At 37.9% G+C, this 16,635-nt stretch overlaps 1 long non-coding RNA gene across 1 annotated transcript; it reads right to left on the bottom strand.

Moving 5' to 3' along the window:
• Positions 1 to 4,123: 4,123 nt before the first annotated feature.
• LOC125113486 (uncharacterized) lies at positions 4,124 to 15,864 on the bottom strand. The gene is made up of 4 exons (XR_007131469.1): positions 15,616 to 15,864; positions 10,790 to 10,850; positions 6,412 to 6,504; positions 4,124 to 4,256 (listed from the first exon to the last, which is right to left on the bottom strand). It is a non-coding gene; the product is annotated as an uncharacterized LOC125113486 (long non-coding RNA).
• Positions 15,865 to 16,635: the final 771 nt, after the last annotated feature.

The following is a 16,635-nucleotide window of genomic DNA, read 5'->3' as shown; positions in this document are numbered from 1 at the left end:
ACTTCTATGTAATACAACCTAATTTACTTTCAAGAGTTCCTCTTTTAATTATTACTAGATTGTACATAATAAAGGGAAAAAAAAGATATTGTGAGTTAACTATTTAAACTACCAGTAAGATATTCTAAAGATTAATCATGACATAAAACTCCTTATATGTATCTGTTATAATCACAGTTGACCTCAGCAGTATTGTTGATGTTAAAGAATATTTAATTAATTGCATATATTAGATGAATACTTGAGATAAAGAAAAAGACAATAAGTGGAAACGGATGTTCCACAGTACGTTTTCATAATTATTATTCAGATTCTTTTGTTTGTTCCCTACATCCTGTCTTCTGACTAAAGCTGCCCTCAGTATTCCTACTTCAAAATAGAAGCCACTGCCCACAGCCTGGTCCTTCTGACTTAACCTATTATGATGTTGATGATGCAGTACCCAACAATTCTCCCCTACAGGTCTCAGCTACTCGTTCCTAGCTGCTGAGAGTCTGAACTGCTGGCAGTTTTCAACTGAGCGTCTCTCCAAAATTTCCTGAAGTCAGTGGTTCTCAAACTTTAACTTGTATTAGAGTCATTGGGAAAGCCTAAAACACAGATGGCTATGTGCTCAGATTTCTGATTTAGTAAGCAGTCCAATAGTCTACTTTTCTAACAAGCACCAGGATGATACTAATTCTGCTGTTCTGGGACCACACTTTGAGAAGCACCACCCTAAGCTGAAAAGACCTGCCTTCCCCAGGGTCACATTTCTCTCCCTGGTAGCAGCTCAGATTCATTGGGAGTATAAAAGCTAGGATTCTGTGCCTCCAAGGAACCAACCTAAAGGGCAATCTTAGCTCCAGATATCCTGGTAGGATTGGCGGAGGCATTTATCACTGCATAGTGTTTCAGTAATTTCCTCTGCCCTATGCTCTGTCCGTTCTTGTCCTATAGCTGTTGGTCCTGTGATTAAAAGACCTAAACTGATCTACCGAAAACACCTATCTAACATTTTAACAGCCCCTCAGTATCTCTAGCGTGCTAACCAGTCTCGTGCCTATCTTTTGCATTCTTCCCAGTCTTGGAAAACTACTTAACTCCTACTGGCTGGATAAAAAGTGTACAAATTCATAATGTCCTGCTCCAGATTATCTCTTTATCCTACCTGATAGGACTAGAATATGTGCAGGGGGTTTTCTTCTCCCTGTTTCCTCATTAATTGCCTTTTTCTTTTTCTTCCTACCTCCTACTCCACCATTTCCCAATGTACTTTCAGATGGACTTTTCATCACCTCACCTAATTGCACAAACCTGATGTCAAAGTCATCCTCCACATGCCCTTTTGCTTATTCCAAATATATATTACAGATTATGATGATTCATCTATAAAATATCTCTCCAATTATCTACATTTCTCCTTCCCAACTATCCATTCATGCCCCAGTGCAGGCAAATATTATTTCTCATTCTGATAACATTAAAGACTTCTTGACTAGATCCTGGTTTGTGTTACCTCCAATCCATTCTCTACCTTAGCAATATTTCTAAAATAAAAAACTTGATTCCATCTCTCCCTTTTTAATGCATTCTTTCCACACTCTTCTATCATAAACATCCTGATGAACTATCCCACCCCATCTCTGCTCCACATATACACTTAACAATCTCCGAATAAAGTTTGAAATTCTTAACTTGGCTTACAAGGCTGTTCATCATCCAACCCCTGCTTATATCTCTTTCCTCGTCCTGTATCCCTGTACATAATAAAATATACTCCAGTTATGCTAAACAACTTGAAGTTCCCAGCCCCACATAAGCCACTCATCCAGTAAAATGTGTCTGAGTCCCTAAGAAGAAAGAAATGTATGGAAACAAATTTTAAAGCTTTCCAATCCTTGAGAATATATCCTTAGACCCTGAGAAGCCATTCATGAAATCCTAGGTTGAGAAATATTGTTATAGATGCAGTCCTTTGATATAAAACTAAAAAAAAAATTTACAGAATTTTAGGGCTAGAATGGAAACTACATAAAAGCAAATAAGGAAAATGATGCCCAGGGAAATTAAATCAATGTCAAGTGGCTATTAAAGGAGTCAGAACAGATGGGGAGGAGGTTGGAAAAAGTTGAAGAAAGTCTATAACATACCAAAACAAATTTTTAAAAAGTGGTTGTGGGGTGTCACCATTAACTTTGAAATCCACATAAGGTTCATGTGTATAAGAGACAGGGAACAGACTGGGTGGAGAGCTCCAATTCTGGTCTCCAAGACAGACATGGCCCCTTTCAGAAGGCATTGCTGCCAGTGCCTCTTTGTTGAAGTTCAGGGAGATTTAGAATAAGATGTACTTACACCTTCATCTCTTTGAGCATGTGGATATGGTTCCAGTAGCTAAGATCTCAGGAAGAAATGCATTTTGTCTTGTTAATTGGTAAACATACATGAAGCAAACATACTTGTGCTCAAAACTAAATAATAAAAATGCTCACACAGCAAAATCTGATGTTTTCTACCTTATTCTGCTCTATTCTAAATTATTTAGAGAAGGGTTGTGACCTGCTTAAATGATATCACAGTCTGTTAATGAGTTGTAACCCACGGTTTAAAACATAGTGTAGCCATGGTTTCTCATCATTTAGTCTAACTTTGAGCTCTTCTTTGTGCCCTTATATCCATAATAGTAGTAATACTTGATAATACCCCAGTATATTCTGTCTTTTGGTAAATTAAGCCGTGTAAGGAGTTCCAGTTGTGGCTCAGTAGTAATGAACCCAACTAGTATCCATGAAGACGTGGCTTCATTCAGTGGGTTAAGGATCCAGCATTGCTGAGAGCTGAGGTGTAGGTTGCAGAATCAGCTCGTATCTGGTGTTGCTATTGCTGTGGCATAGGCTGGCAGCTGTAGCTCTGAACTGACCCTTAGTCTGGGAACTTCCATATGCAGTGGGTGTGGCACTAAAAAGCCAAAAAAAAAAAAAAGATTAAGCCATGTAGTAGGAAAAAGGATATGTACTTTAGTGAGCTCAGGCTGCCACAAAATACCATAGATTAGGTGGCATAAACAACAGAAATATTTTTTCTCACAATTCTGGAGGTTGGAAGTTTGATTTTGGGTTGCGAGCATGATCAGATTCTGGTGAGAGCTTTCCTCCTGGCATTTAGTCATCTTCTTGATGTGTCCCCTCATTGTGAAGAAAGAAAGAAAGAAATCATCTTTCTGTGTTTCTTCTTATGAGGACTCTAACCCACTTTGAGGGCCCCACTAAACATAATCACTTCTCAAAGGCTCATCTCCGAATACCACCCACACTGGGGGCAGGGCTTGAACTTATGAATTTGAGTCAGAAATAATTCAGTCCAAAGCACAAATGCTCTTTCAAAAAGAAAGGATCTTCCAGTCCTGGTGGAAAGATAGACATGGAGAAAGTGGAAGTGAAAGGTAGTTGTGTGACAACTGTGTCCTATCTGCCATGGAACCAAAATTCTAGGATGGATTCCATGTTAAATGGAGGAGGACTTAGTCCTCAGTTTTAAGTTATAACTTATTTCAAAACTCTTTGGAGAAGCAGCCTGGCAACACAAGGTAGGTGACACAAAGTATTGATGATTACCTGAGGCAGGCACATGACAAAAGATCATGAGATTGTGACCTCTTCATTGTCCACAGTCTGGGAAAATACGAAAGAAACTCAGAATTTTTCATGTGACATCTTGCAGCGTATGTGGTAGACAGCCCAAAGTCAGAGAAACTGATATCATAAAATCAGAAATCTTTGCTAGGAATATCTGCTAGGGTTAACTGAGGGGTATGCCCTGGGTATAAAGAGGAGTGGCCAGCATCTTAGGAGTTTTCTTAAGCAGAGAAAGATGACGTTAAGACCCTTCATGGAAGATACCAGGATGGATACCAGGTCTGAAACTAGGCAAGGTAGTCTGTACCTTGGAGTTTCCATTGTGGCACAGGGGAAATGAAGCCAACTAGTATCCATGAGGATGCAAGTTGGATCCCTGGCCTCACTAGTGGGTCGGGGATCCAGCATTGCTTGTGAGCCATGGTGTATGATGCAAACAGCTCAGATCCTGCATTGCTGTGGCTGTGGAGTAGGCCAGCAGCTGTAGCTCCATTTTGACCCCTAGCCTGGGAACTTCCATATGCCGTGAGTACAGTCCCAAGAAACAAACAAACAAACAAAAAGTCTATACCTTGACTGGAAATACTCAGAAGTCAAGCATATAAGGATAACTTCACAGTGTGTATGCTGTCCATGCACCTAAAACACAGAGAGAGGAGGAGGAGAGGAGGGATGGAGACAAAGAGTGAAAGTCTGGATATGGACCTCAATGATATAGAGAATGACAAGGAAATTGTTGCTAAACTGGAATAGACTGTGATGTATTTAATTGATAAGTTTGTGACTTAAAGTGTGACACTATTATACTTCACTTTTCTTTTATGCTCACTCTCCATTAAAATATTCTGACTTGTCATTTTAACTTAAGAAAAGTATAAGGTTATTTCTAAAAATATAACATAGGTTATCAAAAGAATCTTGGGTCAAAAACAATGTGATGGCATGCTCATATTTTTGGAACCAAGTAGTTAACTCCTCATTTCCCTTTATTTTAAAAATGGTAATAGATTGATCTATGCCATATGTCAATATCACTGATGTCACAAGAATTTGTGCAAAGCTCTCATTTATAAAACTAGTGTTCTTTGTGCCATTTTATATAAAAACTCTTCTTAGGAGTCCTCCAAACTATGTGAAAAGAAAAATGTATAATAAAGGTTCAATCCAAGATAAATATCCATTTCTGGATAAATATGTAGCTGAGGATTACGTGAATTACATTTGGCCATGGACCATCTAATACTACAGCCATTGCTTCTACACTTACCTGTTTCTAAGTGAGCATTGATTTTTACTGTACACCTACTGTGTACTTATTATGGTAAGTGGGCTCTTACATAGGATAAAAATTGAATAGGACAGAATTCCTCCCCTACCAAAGCTAATTGCTTAATCTCCCAAAGAGTAAAATGAAACAGTTACAAAACATTAATACTACAATCTGTGACATGTTTCATGTGCTACAGAAGCAGGGACCAGGTAGGAGCTTTTTTGCTGTGCAGTGGGGCTGTGTTAGGGAAACTGTGATGGACATCTTCACAGAGGTGATACTTGGACTAAATCTTATGTTATGGGAAGGAATATTGTAATATGGTTTCTAAAAAATATTTCTTTTTAATATTTAAGAGACCTGAATGAGTCTTGTAAAAAATATCATTATAGAGTACACTGGAGCCACAAAAAATTTGGAAATTAAATTTTGAGGGTTTACCTCATGATTTCATGGGTTGGTTTCTATGACAAATAAGCCATTTTAAGGATAATTTTTAAAATCCATGGAGTTCCCATTGTGGCTCAGCAGTAATGAACCTGACTAGTATCCATGAGGATGCAGGTTTGATCCCTGGCCTTTCTCAGTGGGTTAAGGATCTGGCATTGTTGTGAGCTATGGTGTAGGTTGCAGATGTGGCTTGGATTCTGTGTTGCTATGGCTGTGGCATAGGTCAGCAGCTGCAGCTCTGTTTTGAGCCCTAGCCTGGGAACTTGTATATGTTGTGGGTGTGGCCATAAAAAGAAAAAAAAATCCATGCAGCAGTTATTTATTTTGAGGAGATTGCAATATCCATTTATAAATATGAACAAATATCAGTGGTCCTAATATTATCAGGATGACTATTTGTGGCTGGAAATAAAATATGTGGCAATAATACCATGTACAAATTCAAATATTTTTATACTTAAAAATATTGACAGGTGCAGATTATATAACCTGAAAAATTCCTTAATGATCCAAAAATGGCTCAAGTAATGGTGATGACGTGAAATAATAAATGCATATCTTGACCCAACTTAGGTCAAATTCACTTCTCAAGAATTTTATTTATTTATTTATTTATTTATTTATTTATTTATTTATTTATTTATGCTTTTTAGGGCCATACCCATGGCATATGGAGGTTCCCAAGCCAGTGGTCCAATTGGAGCTTAGCTACCAACCTACGCCAGAGACACAGCAATGCCAGATCTGAGCCGCTTCTGCAACCTACACCACCGCTCACGGCAATGCCGAATCCTTAACCCACTGAGCAAGGCCAGGGATCGAACCCGCAACCTCATGTTTCCTAGTCAGATTGTTTCTGCTGAGCCACAATGGGAACTCTAAGAATTTTAAATTGGAACTGATTCCAGTGGGCTTTGGATGCTGCAAAATATGTAAAATTGGAACTGGACAGTCATGTTTGCCCACCAGCTTTATTGGGTAAGCAGAAAGACCAAATACAGGAAAGAAAAGAACAGAGTCAAATGCCACACGAACCCGAAAAGAAGAAAGGAGAGATGGGGCTAAGTCAGTTACCTTGGTTTCTGGGTTGTCTTGACTGCCTTGGTTTGGATGCTCTTAGCTTTAGTCTCTTGCAAAGCCTGGTTGAATTTCTTATCCCTGGATTTCCTGAAATATGCCAAGATTGTTGCAGGTTTTACCTGGGCAATTATGAGAGGATTTTGTTACATCCAGAAAAATGATTAACACACTTCTTCCTTTCAAAAACAATAAAAAGATAGCCTAAGACCAAGAAGAAAAGACAACAGATTTTTTAAAGCATAATATTCAACATTCCTATCATTTTTGCTGTTGACGCCATTGAATAAAACTCAATAGAATATAAATGAATTCAGATTTTACCTTTCAATTCCCTGGGGTACACAGAAGAACGAAAATCGTATGTACTATTACCTAAATGAGATGGCTCCATAATTTTACCTGTAATATTCAGTTCATGGAAAAAAATATTAATTTTATCCTTTCCATGTTTATTCTTATGTTAAGTAGGTTAAACTAAAATGCTCAGGGTGATCCTGTAATTTCATTTGGGATTATGATTCTTTCTAACTGGAAAGAAGGTTAAAAGTAAAGTAGTTGATTAGCCATTTATTTCCAAATACCCGAATATATTGAGAGTCTAATTAAAATTTTGAATTATCCAGATGTTGGACATATGTAAGCTTTAAAAATAGAAAAAGGAACTGCCACTTGATAGGTCATAGGTTAGGGCAGTGTTAGGAATAGAAAAAACTTTGAAGAGAAAAATGTGGCCTTAATGACATCAACTACATTTTCCTATTGAGGGGCTACTCTCACCATCCTATTCCATGATTCAGTGACTTTATAGTCTCTCCTTGCTAGTGGCTCCCTCTAAATTTCTTTCCTTATTAACTCTTCAGAAATTCATTCACACAAAAGGGATTGATAGTTGCTTAGTGAAAGCCTTCTCAGGGGAACTGTCATTTTAAGGCTTTAATTAAACAATAATCTTTTACTGCAGGATTTTTCAAAATGTGGTCCATAGAAAAGGGAGTATTTGAGGAACAAGGAAGTTTCCCTGATGCCTCTTACTATATCAGGTATGTAACCATCCATTCATCTCTCTCCTTAACAAATCAGTTCTTGTTAACAAAAAAGTATTAAACAGAAGTCATTACCCACTAATTCTATCTTATCATTGTAACCACTGTCATTGTTATTCTCATTCATGAGTTATCTTTTCTTTAACTTGAAAGTTTATATATTGCCCCCCAAAGAGAAAAAAGAAAACAAAAAAAGGAGAATGAACTTATTGAGGCATTAAACAGATGATATCAAGGAGGAATGGGACCAATGGCAATTTTATGAGCATATATCAAATAAAATAATTATAGAAACAATAAAAAGGTAAGAGATAACTTATTCAATCTGATCTCCTGCATGTTGGTCTGCAGCAAAGTTCTGTGAAAATGTGCAATACAATTTCTTCAGGCCAGTAATGCTGGTAGAGTTCTGGGATGGTTGAATAGGTCACCTGTCTATCATATCATATTTGTGTAGCAATAGGGATGGACACAATTCATGATTAAGTCAAGGAAGGAGTTGATAACCCCAAACCAAGACAGCTCAGGTAGCAGGTCATGTCATTGACCAATGCACCAAATAGCTACAACCCCAAGAACTGGGCCCTTGATCATGCCAGGGATATGGATGATGATTTATAGATTTATGGTGAAAAAACTCACAGCCTGAGAGCTGAGATCTGTCTCTCAAATCTGACATCTGTTTAATCCAAAGCACAATGGGCAATATCAAACACTACATTGGCAACTCCTATTATTCTATGATTATTCTGCATAAGTAATTCCCCAGTAGGATAGGTATGTGTGAGGTCTGGATATTTGCCTTTACTTTTATCAGAATATAAAATACAATGTAGAGATTGGATACCTCTTAGTATTCATTCATCTCCCAGCAAATAATTTGGGGAGACAGCTGTGCCAAAAGCCTGTGTTACATACAACACATACACAGAACTGGGACCCAGGACAAAGTATAAGAATGGGCTCTAGAATTAGGATGACTGGGTTAGAATCCCAGTGCTGCTAATGACCAGCAGTGTGACTTGAGCAACCTGTCCATACTCTTTAAGCCATGTTTTTTGTTTCATGAGAAGGATATGCTTATAACATTATCATGAAGATTCATGAAAACACATGAATAGCACCAACATTAATATAAAGGGCTATTGTATTTTATCTTGGTCAACATAACACTTTTATTTGAAAAAAAAGCCTGATAATCAGGATACGTAAATAGATTCTTTTTGTCTTTTTCCTTTTTTGTCTTTTCAGGGCTGCACCCTTGGCATATGGAAGGTCCCAGGCTGGGGGTTGAATCAGAGCTGTATATGCTGGCCTACACCACAGCTACAGCAACACCAGATCTGAACCGCATCTGCAACCTATACCACGGCTCATGGCAATGCTGGATCCTCAACCACTGAGCGAGGCCAGGGACTGAAACTGCATCCTCATGGCTACTAATTGGGTTCGTTACCACTGAGCCATGATGGGAACTCTCATAAATAGATCCTTAATTTCAAAAACATAAATGATCATGTAACAAATTATAAGACTATTAGTTCCAGATTTAAAAAAAAAACCCTCTTAAGGAAAACATAGGCATTATCTTTTATTGAAATAGTCTATTAAAGCAGGGATACATAAAACTAAAGAAATTTTTTGTAATTTGTGTAAATTTTTTGCTTCCTCCAAAGTTCACACTGATAATAATTATTAAGCCACTTGCCAGTGAGAAATATATCAGTTTGCAGTGGTTTAAAAAAGCAACCCAAAATTTAAAATGGGGATTCTCAGGAAATCTCCTCACATACAATTTCATAGAACACATCTAAATAAGTCAGTAGTGTGGGTGGGTTGCTAGGGAATGCTGTAGCTTAAAGCGCTTATGTTCTAGCTTTGAAAATATGGGTCCATGTGGAAATGAAATTATAAGAACTAAATGGTCAAATCCATCCACAAGCTCATATTTCAAAGATATGGCATACTGTCACAGATGGTACAGAATCTTCCACTTATAAACTGTAATCCCCAGGTGATTTCTACTGGAGAGAGATGCCCATAACAGAGCTGAGAGGATGCTCACCACTAGACCAGGAATTGTAATCCCCATACCCTCCTGTAGTTGCAGCTTAAAGATCCTGAAATTTAGCAAAAAAGCTGAAAGCTTCCAGTACAGCGTTCTGAACACAGAGACTGCTCCAGGGATGTTAACTAAGAAATGAACTAAACTGATTCATTCCTAAGGAATTTACTACATAAAAGTATACCTATTCCTACTTCTTCTTGAAGGGTTTACTTCCCAAAAGGATTGCAATAGAATGAAGTTGATTTGGAGTCTACTCATGGACAAGCATAAAGGGAAATATTTTTTTAAGAAAAAATTGAATTGTCCTGGGTGTCTGTTTTTATGAGCCAAAAACTGCTTACTCCAGTTTACTCCAAAAACTAATCCAGGATGTTTTTAGCATCCAGTAGGTACATAGTCAGATGTTTCCAATACAGTTCAGACTAACATTAAAAGTTCAGTATATACAGGTGCTTTGGGGAAGTTTAATAATTTTAAAAAATGGAACACATCATCCTCAACTAAGTACAGTTAAACCCTCTGCATCCATAGGATGCAGGACCTACAGATCCTGAGGACTGACATGCACTACATCATTTTACATACAAGACTTGAGCATCTGTGGATTTGGGTCTCCACAGCTAGGTCCTGGAACCAATGCCTTGAGGATACTGAAGAATATACTGTACTTTTAAAAGCATAGATCAATCAATCCATCAATCACTCCTCAGCGTCTGATCCTGATATAGGATCCTTTTTAATCTCCACCCAAATTCCATTTTACAGATGAGGAAACTGATTCACAGTGACGCTTATCCCAGGAAGCAGTGCTGGGATAGCAGTGTTCTAGTAAAACTTAAAGTTCAGTCAAAGTTTCAAATCAATCGTCTTTGAAAAGTGTGTGGGTAGAAATTAAAGGACAATTGAAGAGATATATAAAATACATTGAAAAAAGATTGCAAAAACATTTTCCCATCACTGAGACAGAATAAAGAAAAATGATCTAATAAGTAGCTTCTAACCTGCTGGTGGAAAACAAAATAGGACCGAAGTAGCTGATCTTCCATATGAAGGTAAATAGACTGAACCCGTAAAGGGATAATTATTATTTTTTTAATATTACTCAATTAATTTATTACATTTATAGTTGTACCATAATCATCACAACCCAATTTTATAGCATTTCTGTCCCAAACCCCCAGCGCATCCCCCCACCCCCCAACCTGTCTCCTTTGGAAACCACAATTTATTAATTTTTATTATTTTTAAATACAAGTTTTACCTTGAGGCATTGTCATCAATGCTGCTTCCTTCCTTAACTGACGATAGTTATTTACTTCTCCCTAAATTAAAATAAAGTTCATAGAAGGAATATAATTTTGAAATTAAGATCTATCTATAAAAAAAGAATAGATTTTATAGAGTATCCATCGATTCTCCACCATTTTAGAGTACATAAGTGAATTGGCTGAAGGCTTGGAAAAAATACACTCCAGGGAGTCATTCAGTATTGGCTAAAGAAATATGCTCTTTTAAAGTTTTGTTGTTGCTGGTGATTTCATCACTTGTTTCTAAAATGCTATGACCAAACCTTTGGAAATCAGGCTCCTCAGTTTCTTTCATGGATTCTATGGGACTGCAGAATAATTTAAGTTTTCATCTGAGTTAGGATCTTTACTTCTGTAGTTCATCAACCTCATCTGTCACGTATATGTCACTGAAATGAGAAAAACCTTACAAGGCAGGAAAAAATTAAAAACAAATTAATGTGGGAAGATGATATAAATCAAGTGGTGAAGCCAAGAGTGAATTATCAAAAGATCTTTCATCACAGGAGTGAATACATTTTCCTTTCTCAAGAGGAACCCATTATGTGTTTTTGTTTGCACTATTATACATCAAGTGGCATATTAAAGAAATAGATTTATTAGGATTTAGAATGTGTTTTACTCTGATAGGAAAGAATAGCAGTCCTTCAAATTTAATTTGAAAAGGCTTAAACCATGAAAGTCTACATAGGCCCTGGTTAGTAATGAATGCTAAGAAAAACAAATACTATTTTTAACTTAAAACACATTAACGAATCCTCGCCCATAAGGAAAAAAAAAATGCCAAAACAATACCAAGTTAGGATAAACATTATTTATTCTCTCTAAAATCCTCAGAATTTATTCACTCAACTATGGCAGTGTGATGTTTTTATGGCAAATCATGCTCTGTTTACTGAGAGGAGAAAGAAATAATTAAAACAAAGGTTGCTTGTGTTTTCTAAGTTTGTTTGTATTCTGAGTTATACTGACTGGCTTTACCAATGGGTTTGGAAAGAAGCATGTATATAAAACAGAGATCTCAGTAAGGAGTCTGAGATTGCCAAGCAATTTAAGAGAATATTAAAGATGGAAATTCAGAGGTAAAGGAAAAATCAGCTCTTCTGTGGTAACTTGCCTAATCATCGCACTGTTATTTTATTAGAGAAATGTAAATAGCCATATTGGAGTCTTCCTGGAGGTGTGTGTGTGTGTGTGTGTGTGTGTGTGTGTGCGCGCGCACACGTACATGCGTGTGAAGGGGGGGTCAGAGACAAAGAGACTTGTTGGGGAAAGAAATGTCTAGAACTGAGAACAGTAAGTGCTAAGACTGGGGGAAGGAACCATTGCAGTTGGAGAGGAGAACTATGATTGCAATAGGGAGGATGCTCCAGAGGGGAAATCTGCTAGTGTCTCAACAGTTAAGCAGAAAAGGGCTTTCTTTTCTAGGGAATCATAAACAAGACTAGAAAGAACCAGATGTGGGTAAGTAGGATAAAGGATGGGCTGGTGGGACAATAAATCAAAGAATGTTTTACTGTGAAGCCCCCTATTTTTTTTTTTTTTTTGGCTGCACCCAGGCAAGGAATCCCATCTGTGCCACAGCAGTGACCTGAGCCCCTGCAGTAACTATACTGTATTCTTAACCTGCTGAACAACCGGGGAACTCTGAAGCTCTCCATTCTTTTTTTTTTTTTTTTTTAGTGTCGCAGCATATGGAAATTTCTAGGCTGGGGTCAAACCAGAGCCACAGCTTCCAGCCAGAGCCACAGCAACACCAGATCCAAGCCGTGTCTGCGACCTAACCACAGCTCATGGCAATGCCAGATCCCTGTCCCACTGAACAAGGCCAGGGATCAAACCCGCATCGTCATGGATATTAGTTGGATTTGTCTCTGCTGCACCAGAACAAGAGCTCCCAAAGCCCCCCATTCTTGACAGGGGCTCTTAAGGAGCTGGCTCAGGCTGAGGGTGGTCAGAATTTAAGGACCTATGGAAAGGAGAGAAAGTTAATTTTGTGTTCTGATTGATAAGGAGGAATAAGCAATTCAGCAAATTACTTATGAGGCAAAGAACAGAAATCTGGAGAGTCTGTGTCTGACTTGTCATAGGTAAATAAAAGCACATCTGTGAGTTATATCTAAATTGTATGGGGTAAGGTGGTTCTCTGTAGTACATTATTTGGCTGGAACACAAGACTGGACGGATTTTTTTTAACCATCACTGACTCCTAGGATCAAAGGGCCAGGGCAAAATTCAACATTGTCAGTCTTAATATCGCTTCCAGATCTGAGCCTTTCTTCTTGCTCTTGACCTAAAAAAATGAATAAAATAAAAACAAAAACTTAAAAAAAAAATGCTCCCTTATTCTCTCCTGCCTACAAAGATCCTGGAAGAACCAGCTCACTGTCTCATGTGCAAAAGTATAGAAGGAAGAATGACACTGGAAAATCTTTAAAGAGGAAAGAGATACCCTTGGACAATAATAACTGAGCTGAGAATGGCCTTCTAAAATGATTGTGGTCACTCTAACAAGATAAAAGCACCTAAATGGCATTATTTCATTTCTTTTTATAGCTGGGTAATAGTCCATTGTGTATATATACCATATATTCTTTATCCATTCATCTGTCAGTGAACATTTAGGTGCTTTCATGTCTTGGCTACTTGTAAGCAGTGCTGCAATGAACATTGGGGTGCATGTATCTTTTTTTGTCTTTTTAGGCCCACACCTGCAGCATATGTAAGTTCCCAGGCTAGGGGTTGAATCAGAGCTGTAGCTGCTGGCCTACATCACAGCCACATCACTAGATCTGAACTGCATATGCAACCTACACCACAGCTCATGGCAACACCAGATCCTTAATCCACTGAGTGAGGCCAAGGATCGAACCTGTGTTCTCATAGCTACTAGTCGGGTTCATTACCTCTGAGCCACGATGGGAACTCTTGCATGTATATTTTTGAATTATGGTTTTCTGCAGATATATGCCCACGAGTGGGAATGCAGTATCATATGGTAGCTCTATTTTTAGTTTTTTAATCAACATGGATGGACCTAGAGATTCTCATACTAGGTAAAGTAAGCCAGAGGGAGAAAGTCAAACATCATATGATATCACTTATATGTGGAATCTAAAAGAAATGATACAAAGGAACTTACATACAAAACAGAAATAGAGCCACAGACATAGAAAAAAATTTATAGTTACCAAGGAGGAAAGGGGGGAGGGATAAATTAGGAGGGATATACACACTACTATATATAAAATAGATAACTGACAAGTATTTACTGTATAGCACAGGGAGCTGTACTCAATATTTTCTAATAATCTATAAAGGATAAGTATCTGAAAAAATATATATCTTTTTATATATTTATATAATATATATACATATATATTATGTATATGTATAACTGAATCACATTGCTATACACCTGAAACACAACATTGTAAATCAACTATACTTCAATTAAAAAAAAGACAAAAAGTGCCTAGAAGGGACATGGACACATGTCATGTCATCAAAACTTCTCAGATGACTGGGGTGAGTCATTGCTGGAGTGTGTGGTTTGTTTCCAGAGCTCTGAGCATGGGAAGCACTACATGCAGCCTCTGGGCAGGCTGGCAGAATAGACAGCAGTGTACACGGAGTTTTTGAAGCCTCTTCCAGGCACATATTGGCAACTGGACCTGGCATGAACAAGAACAAAAAGGTCATATCTGACAGCAGATCTTATCCGAGTGAGAAAGTATAGACCAATTGTTTTATTATGTCCTGGAGGCTCAGAGTCAGGAGGTATGAAAACTAAGTGGGTGATGATTTTTTTCCCTCCTGGGAAATGGATGCCGCATGACTTGAATAAAATTCATAAACCTCTGAACTCCTGCATCTTGTTCTTAATCAAGAGCAGTACTGAACATTAATTACCAGTTCGATGACTTATAAGTTTATCCTGTGAATTCATAAGCCAATAAAAGCTTGAGAAAAAGTTCTTCAAGATACAACACCAAGCATCAAGGGTTGTTACTACTATAAACACTGCTACTATCAAAGGCAGAGAAATGCATCATAAATTATGTCATTAACTCCATAAGGATGAAGAGAAATTAGTTCTGCTCAAAAGTAACAAAATGCTGATAACTCTCATTCAATTTCACCATTTAGGAGCATTTACAACTTTTATCATTATTGTGATAAATTAGAAGTGGGAATGTAGTCTGAGCTTTCTCTAATTTTGTAGTAATAAGGCCATTTCTGACATACTCTGTCTCTGTCATTAAGGTAATATGGTTTGCTTCTTAATTATGTTTCTGGGGGAAGGTAAAATAACAACCACACCAGTGAATTCATCTCCTTTAACACATGTTAGTGTAAGATTTAGTTAATGCTAAAGAGAGGAGAGGAAAGAGGCTTGGGAAACCAGATTAGATTCTTCCCTTCTCTTATTTGTCCTAGTTTACAGAATGTTATTATTCTGCCTTCCATATATTACATATAATTAACATTTTGGCATCCTCTCTTTTTCTCATAATGTGGAAGTGTTCACTATAGTTTAACAAGAAGTCGTAAACATGGGTGAATGGGAAGTTGGAAGAAGAAAATTATTCCAATCCTGCTTTCTGGATCCCATTATCAAGGCATCATTTAACCACTCTCTTAGAGGGGGGACAGTCACACCTAGATTACACCACCAACTAATGGAGACCACCTAGATAGACTCCAAAATTTACAACAAGCAATTTTTAGGTTTTTTCCATTACCCTTTCTTCAGCAATATCCTCAATACTTATCTTACCATTTGGTGAATGATTTTGAATCTGAAGCATCATTTTCTTCTTAATCAATCACTAAGGTCCAGATAAGTTCGGTCTCCCTCCAGTTCTGTGTCCTCCCAAAGCAGCCACATCTTGGACAGCATAGACTCAAGCAATGAGCAACAGGAACTAGAAAAAGCCCCTCTTCCTCCTCCTCACTCCCAACCAGGAAGAGGCAGCTGAAGGCAGTATTGTAGAGCAGGCTGACCTCAGCTGACACTCCAAAAACATTTGCTTAGCACTGCACTAGGTGTGGATAGAAATAAAGATAAATAAACATGGGGCCCAAGCCTTGCAGAAACTGACAATGTATTAATGCGCTTGGGAGGATACTGATAAGTTTATTAACGCTGAACTGTTATTAGCTGACAAGTGTTAGTTCCATCAAGTGCTGTTGCAACAGGTTCCTTAGCAACCCAGTTTCACCTTCCTTGGTTGGTCTGTAGCCACGGGAGAGGCTGGTGACTGGGTATTGTTGTGTGGGAACAGCTTCTGAGGAAATCTGTCAAAGAATAATAAAGTTGCCCCACAAAGGCTCCAGGGAACAGATTGTCATCTTATTTCATCCTGGACTTTTTAGAGAATGGGCTCCCTGCAATGTCCCTTAACAGATTCTCTGCCAACCAAGAGGGCAAGTGTGCAGAGCTGACCTTGGAGCCAGAAGTCTCAAGAGACTCATTTTCTCATTAAGGATTTTATTCCCTTTCAAAGCACCATAATGTAACTTGAAAAACTACTTTCCTTTAAGAGCTTGTTTCACAGCCCAATGTACCTTGTGGGGTAATGGCCACAGAATTTAAGTTCAACTGGCAGTAATCCTAAAGGGCACCATATCAAGTGCTCAGAACATTAGGAATTTTAAGCTGGAAATAAAGTGGCCTCCTGAGTGAATTTCACATTTCAGTGAGTGGATAGAGGAGATGTGTCCTGAAAAAAGGTTTTTTGGGAAAAAAAGTCTAGACAGGCTTTTTACAGGGGATGTCTATATTTCTGTCTATGGA

Source organism: Phacochoerus africanus, chromosome 1 (assembly GCF_016906955.1).
Source record: "Phacochoerus africanus isolate WHEZ1 chromosome 1, ROS_Pafr_v1, whole genome shotgun sequence".
NCBI lineage: Eukaryota > Metazoa > Chordata > Mammalia > Artiodactyla > Suidae > Phacochoerus > Phacochoerus africanus.
This window is presented reverse-complemented; position numbering and strand designations above follow the sequence as displayed.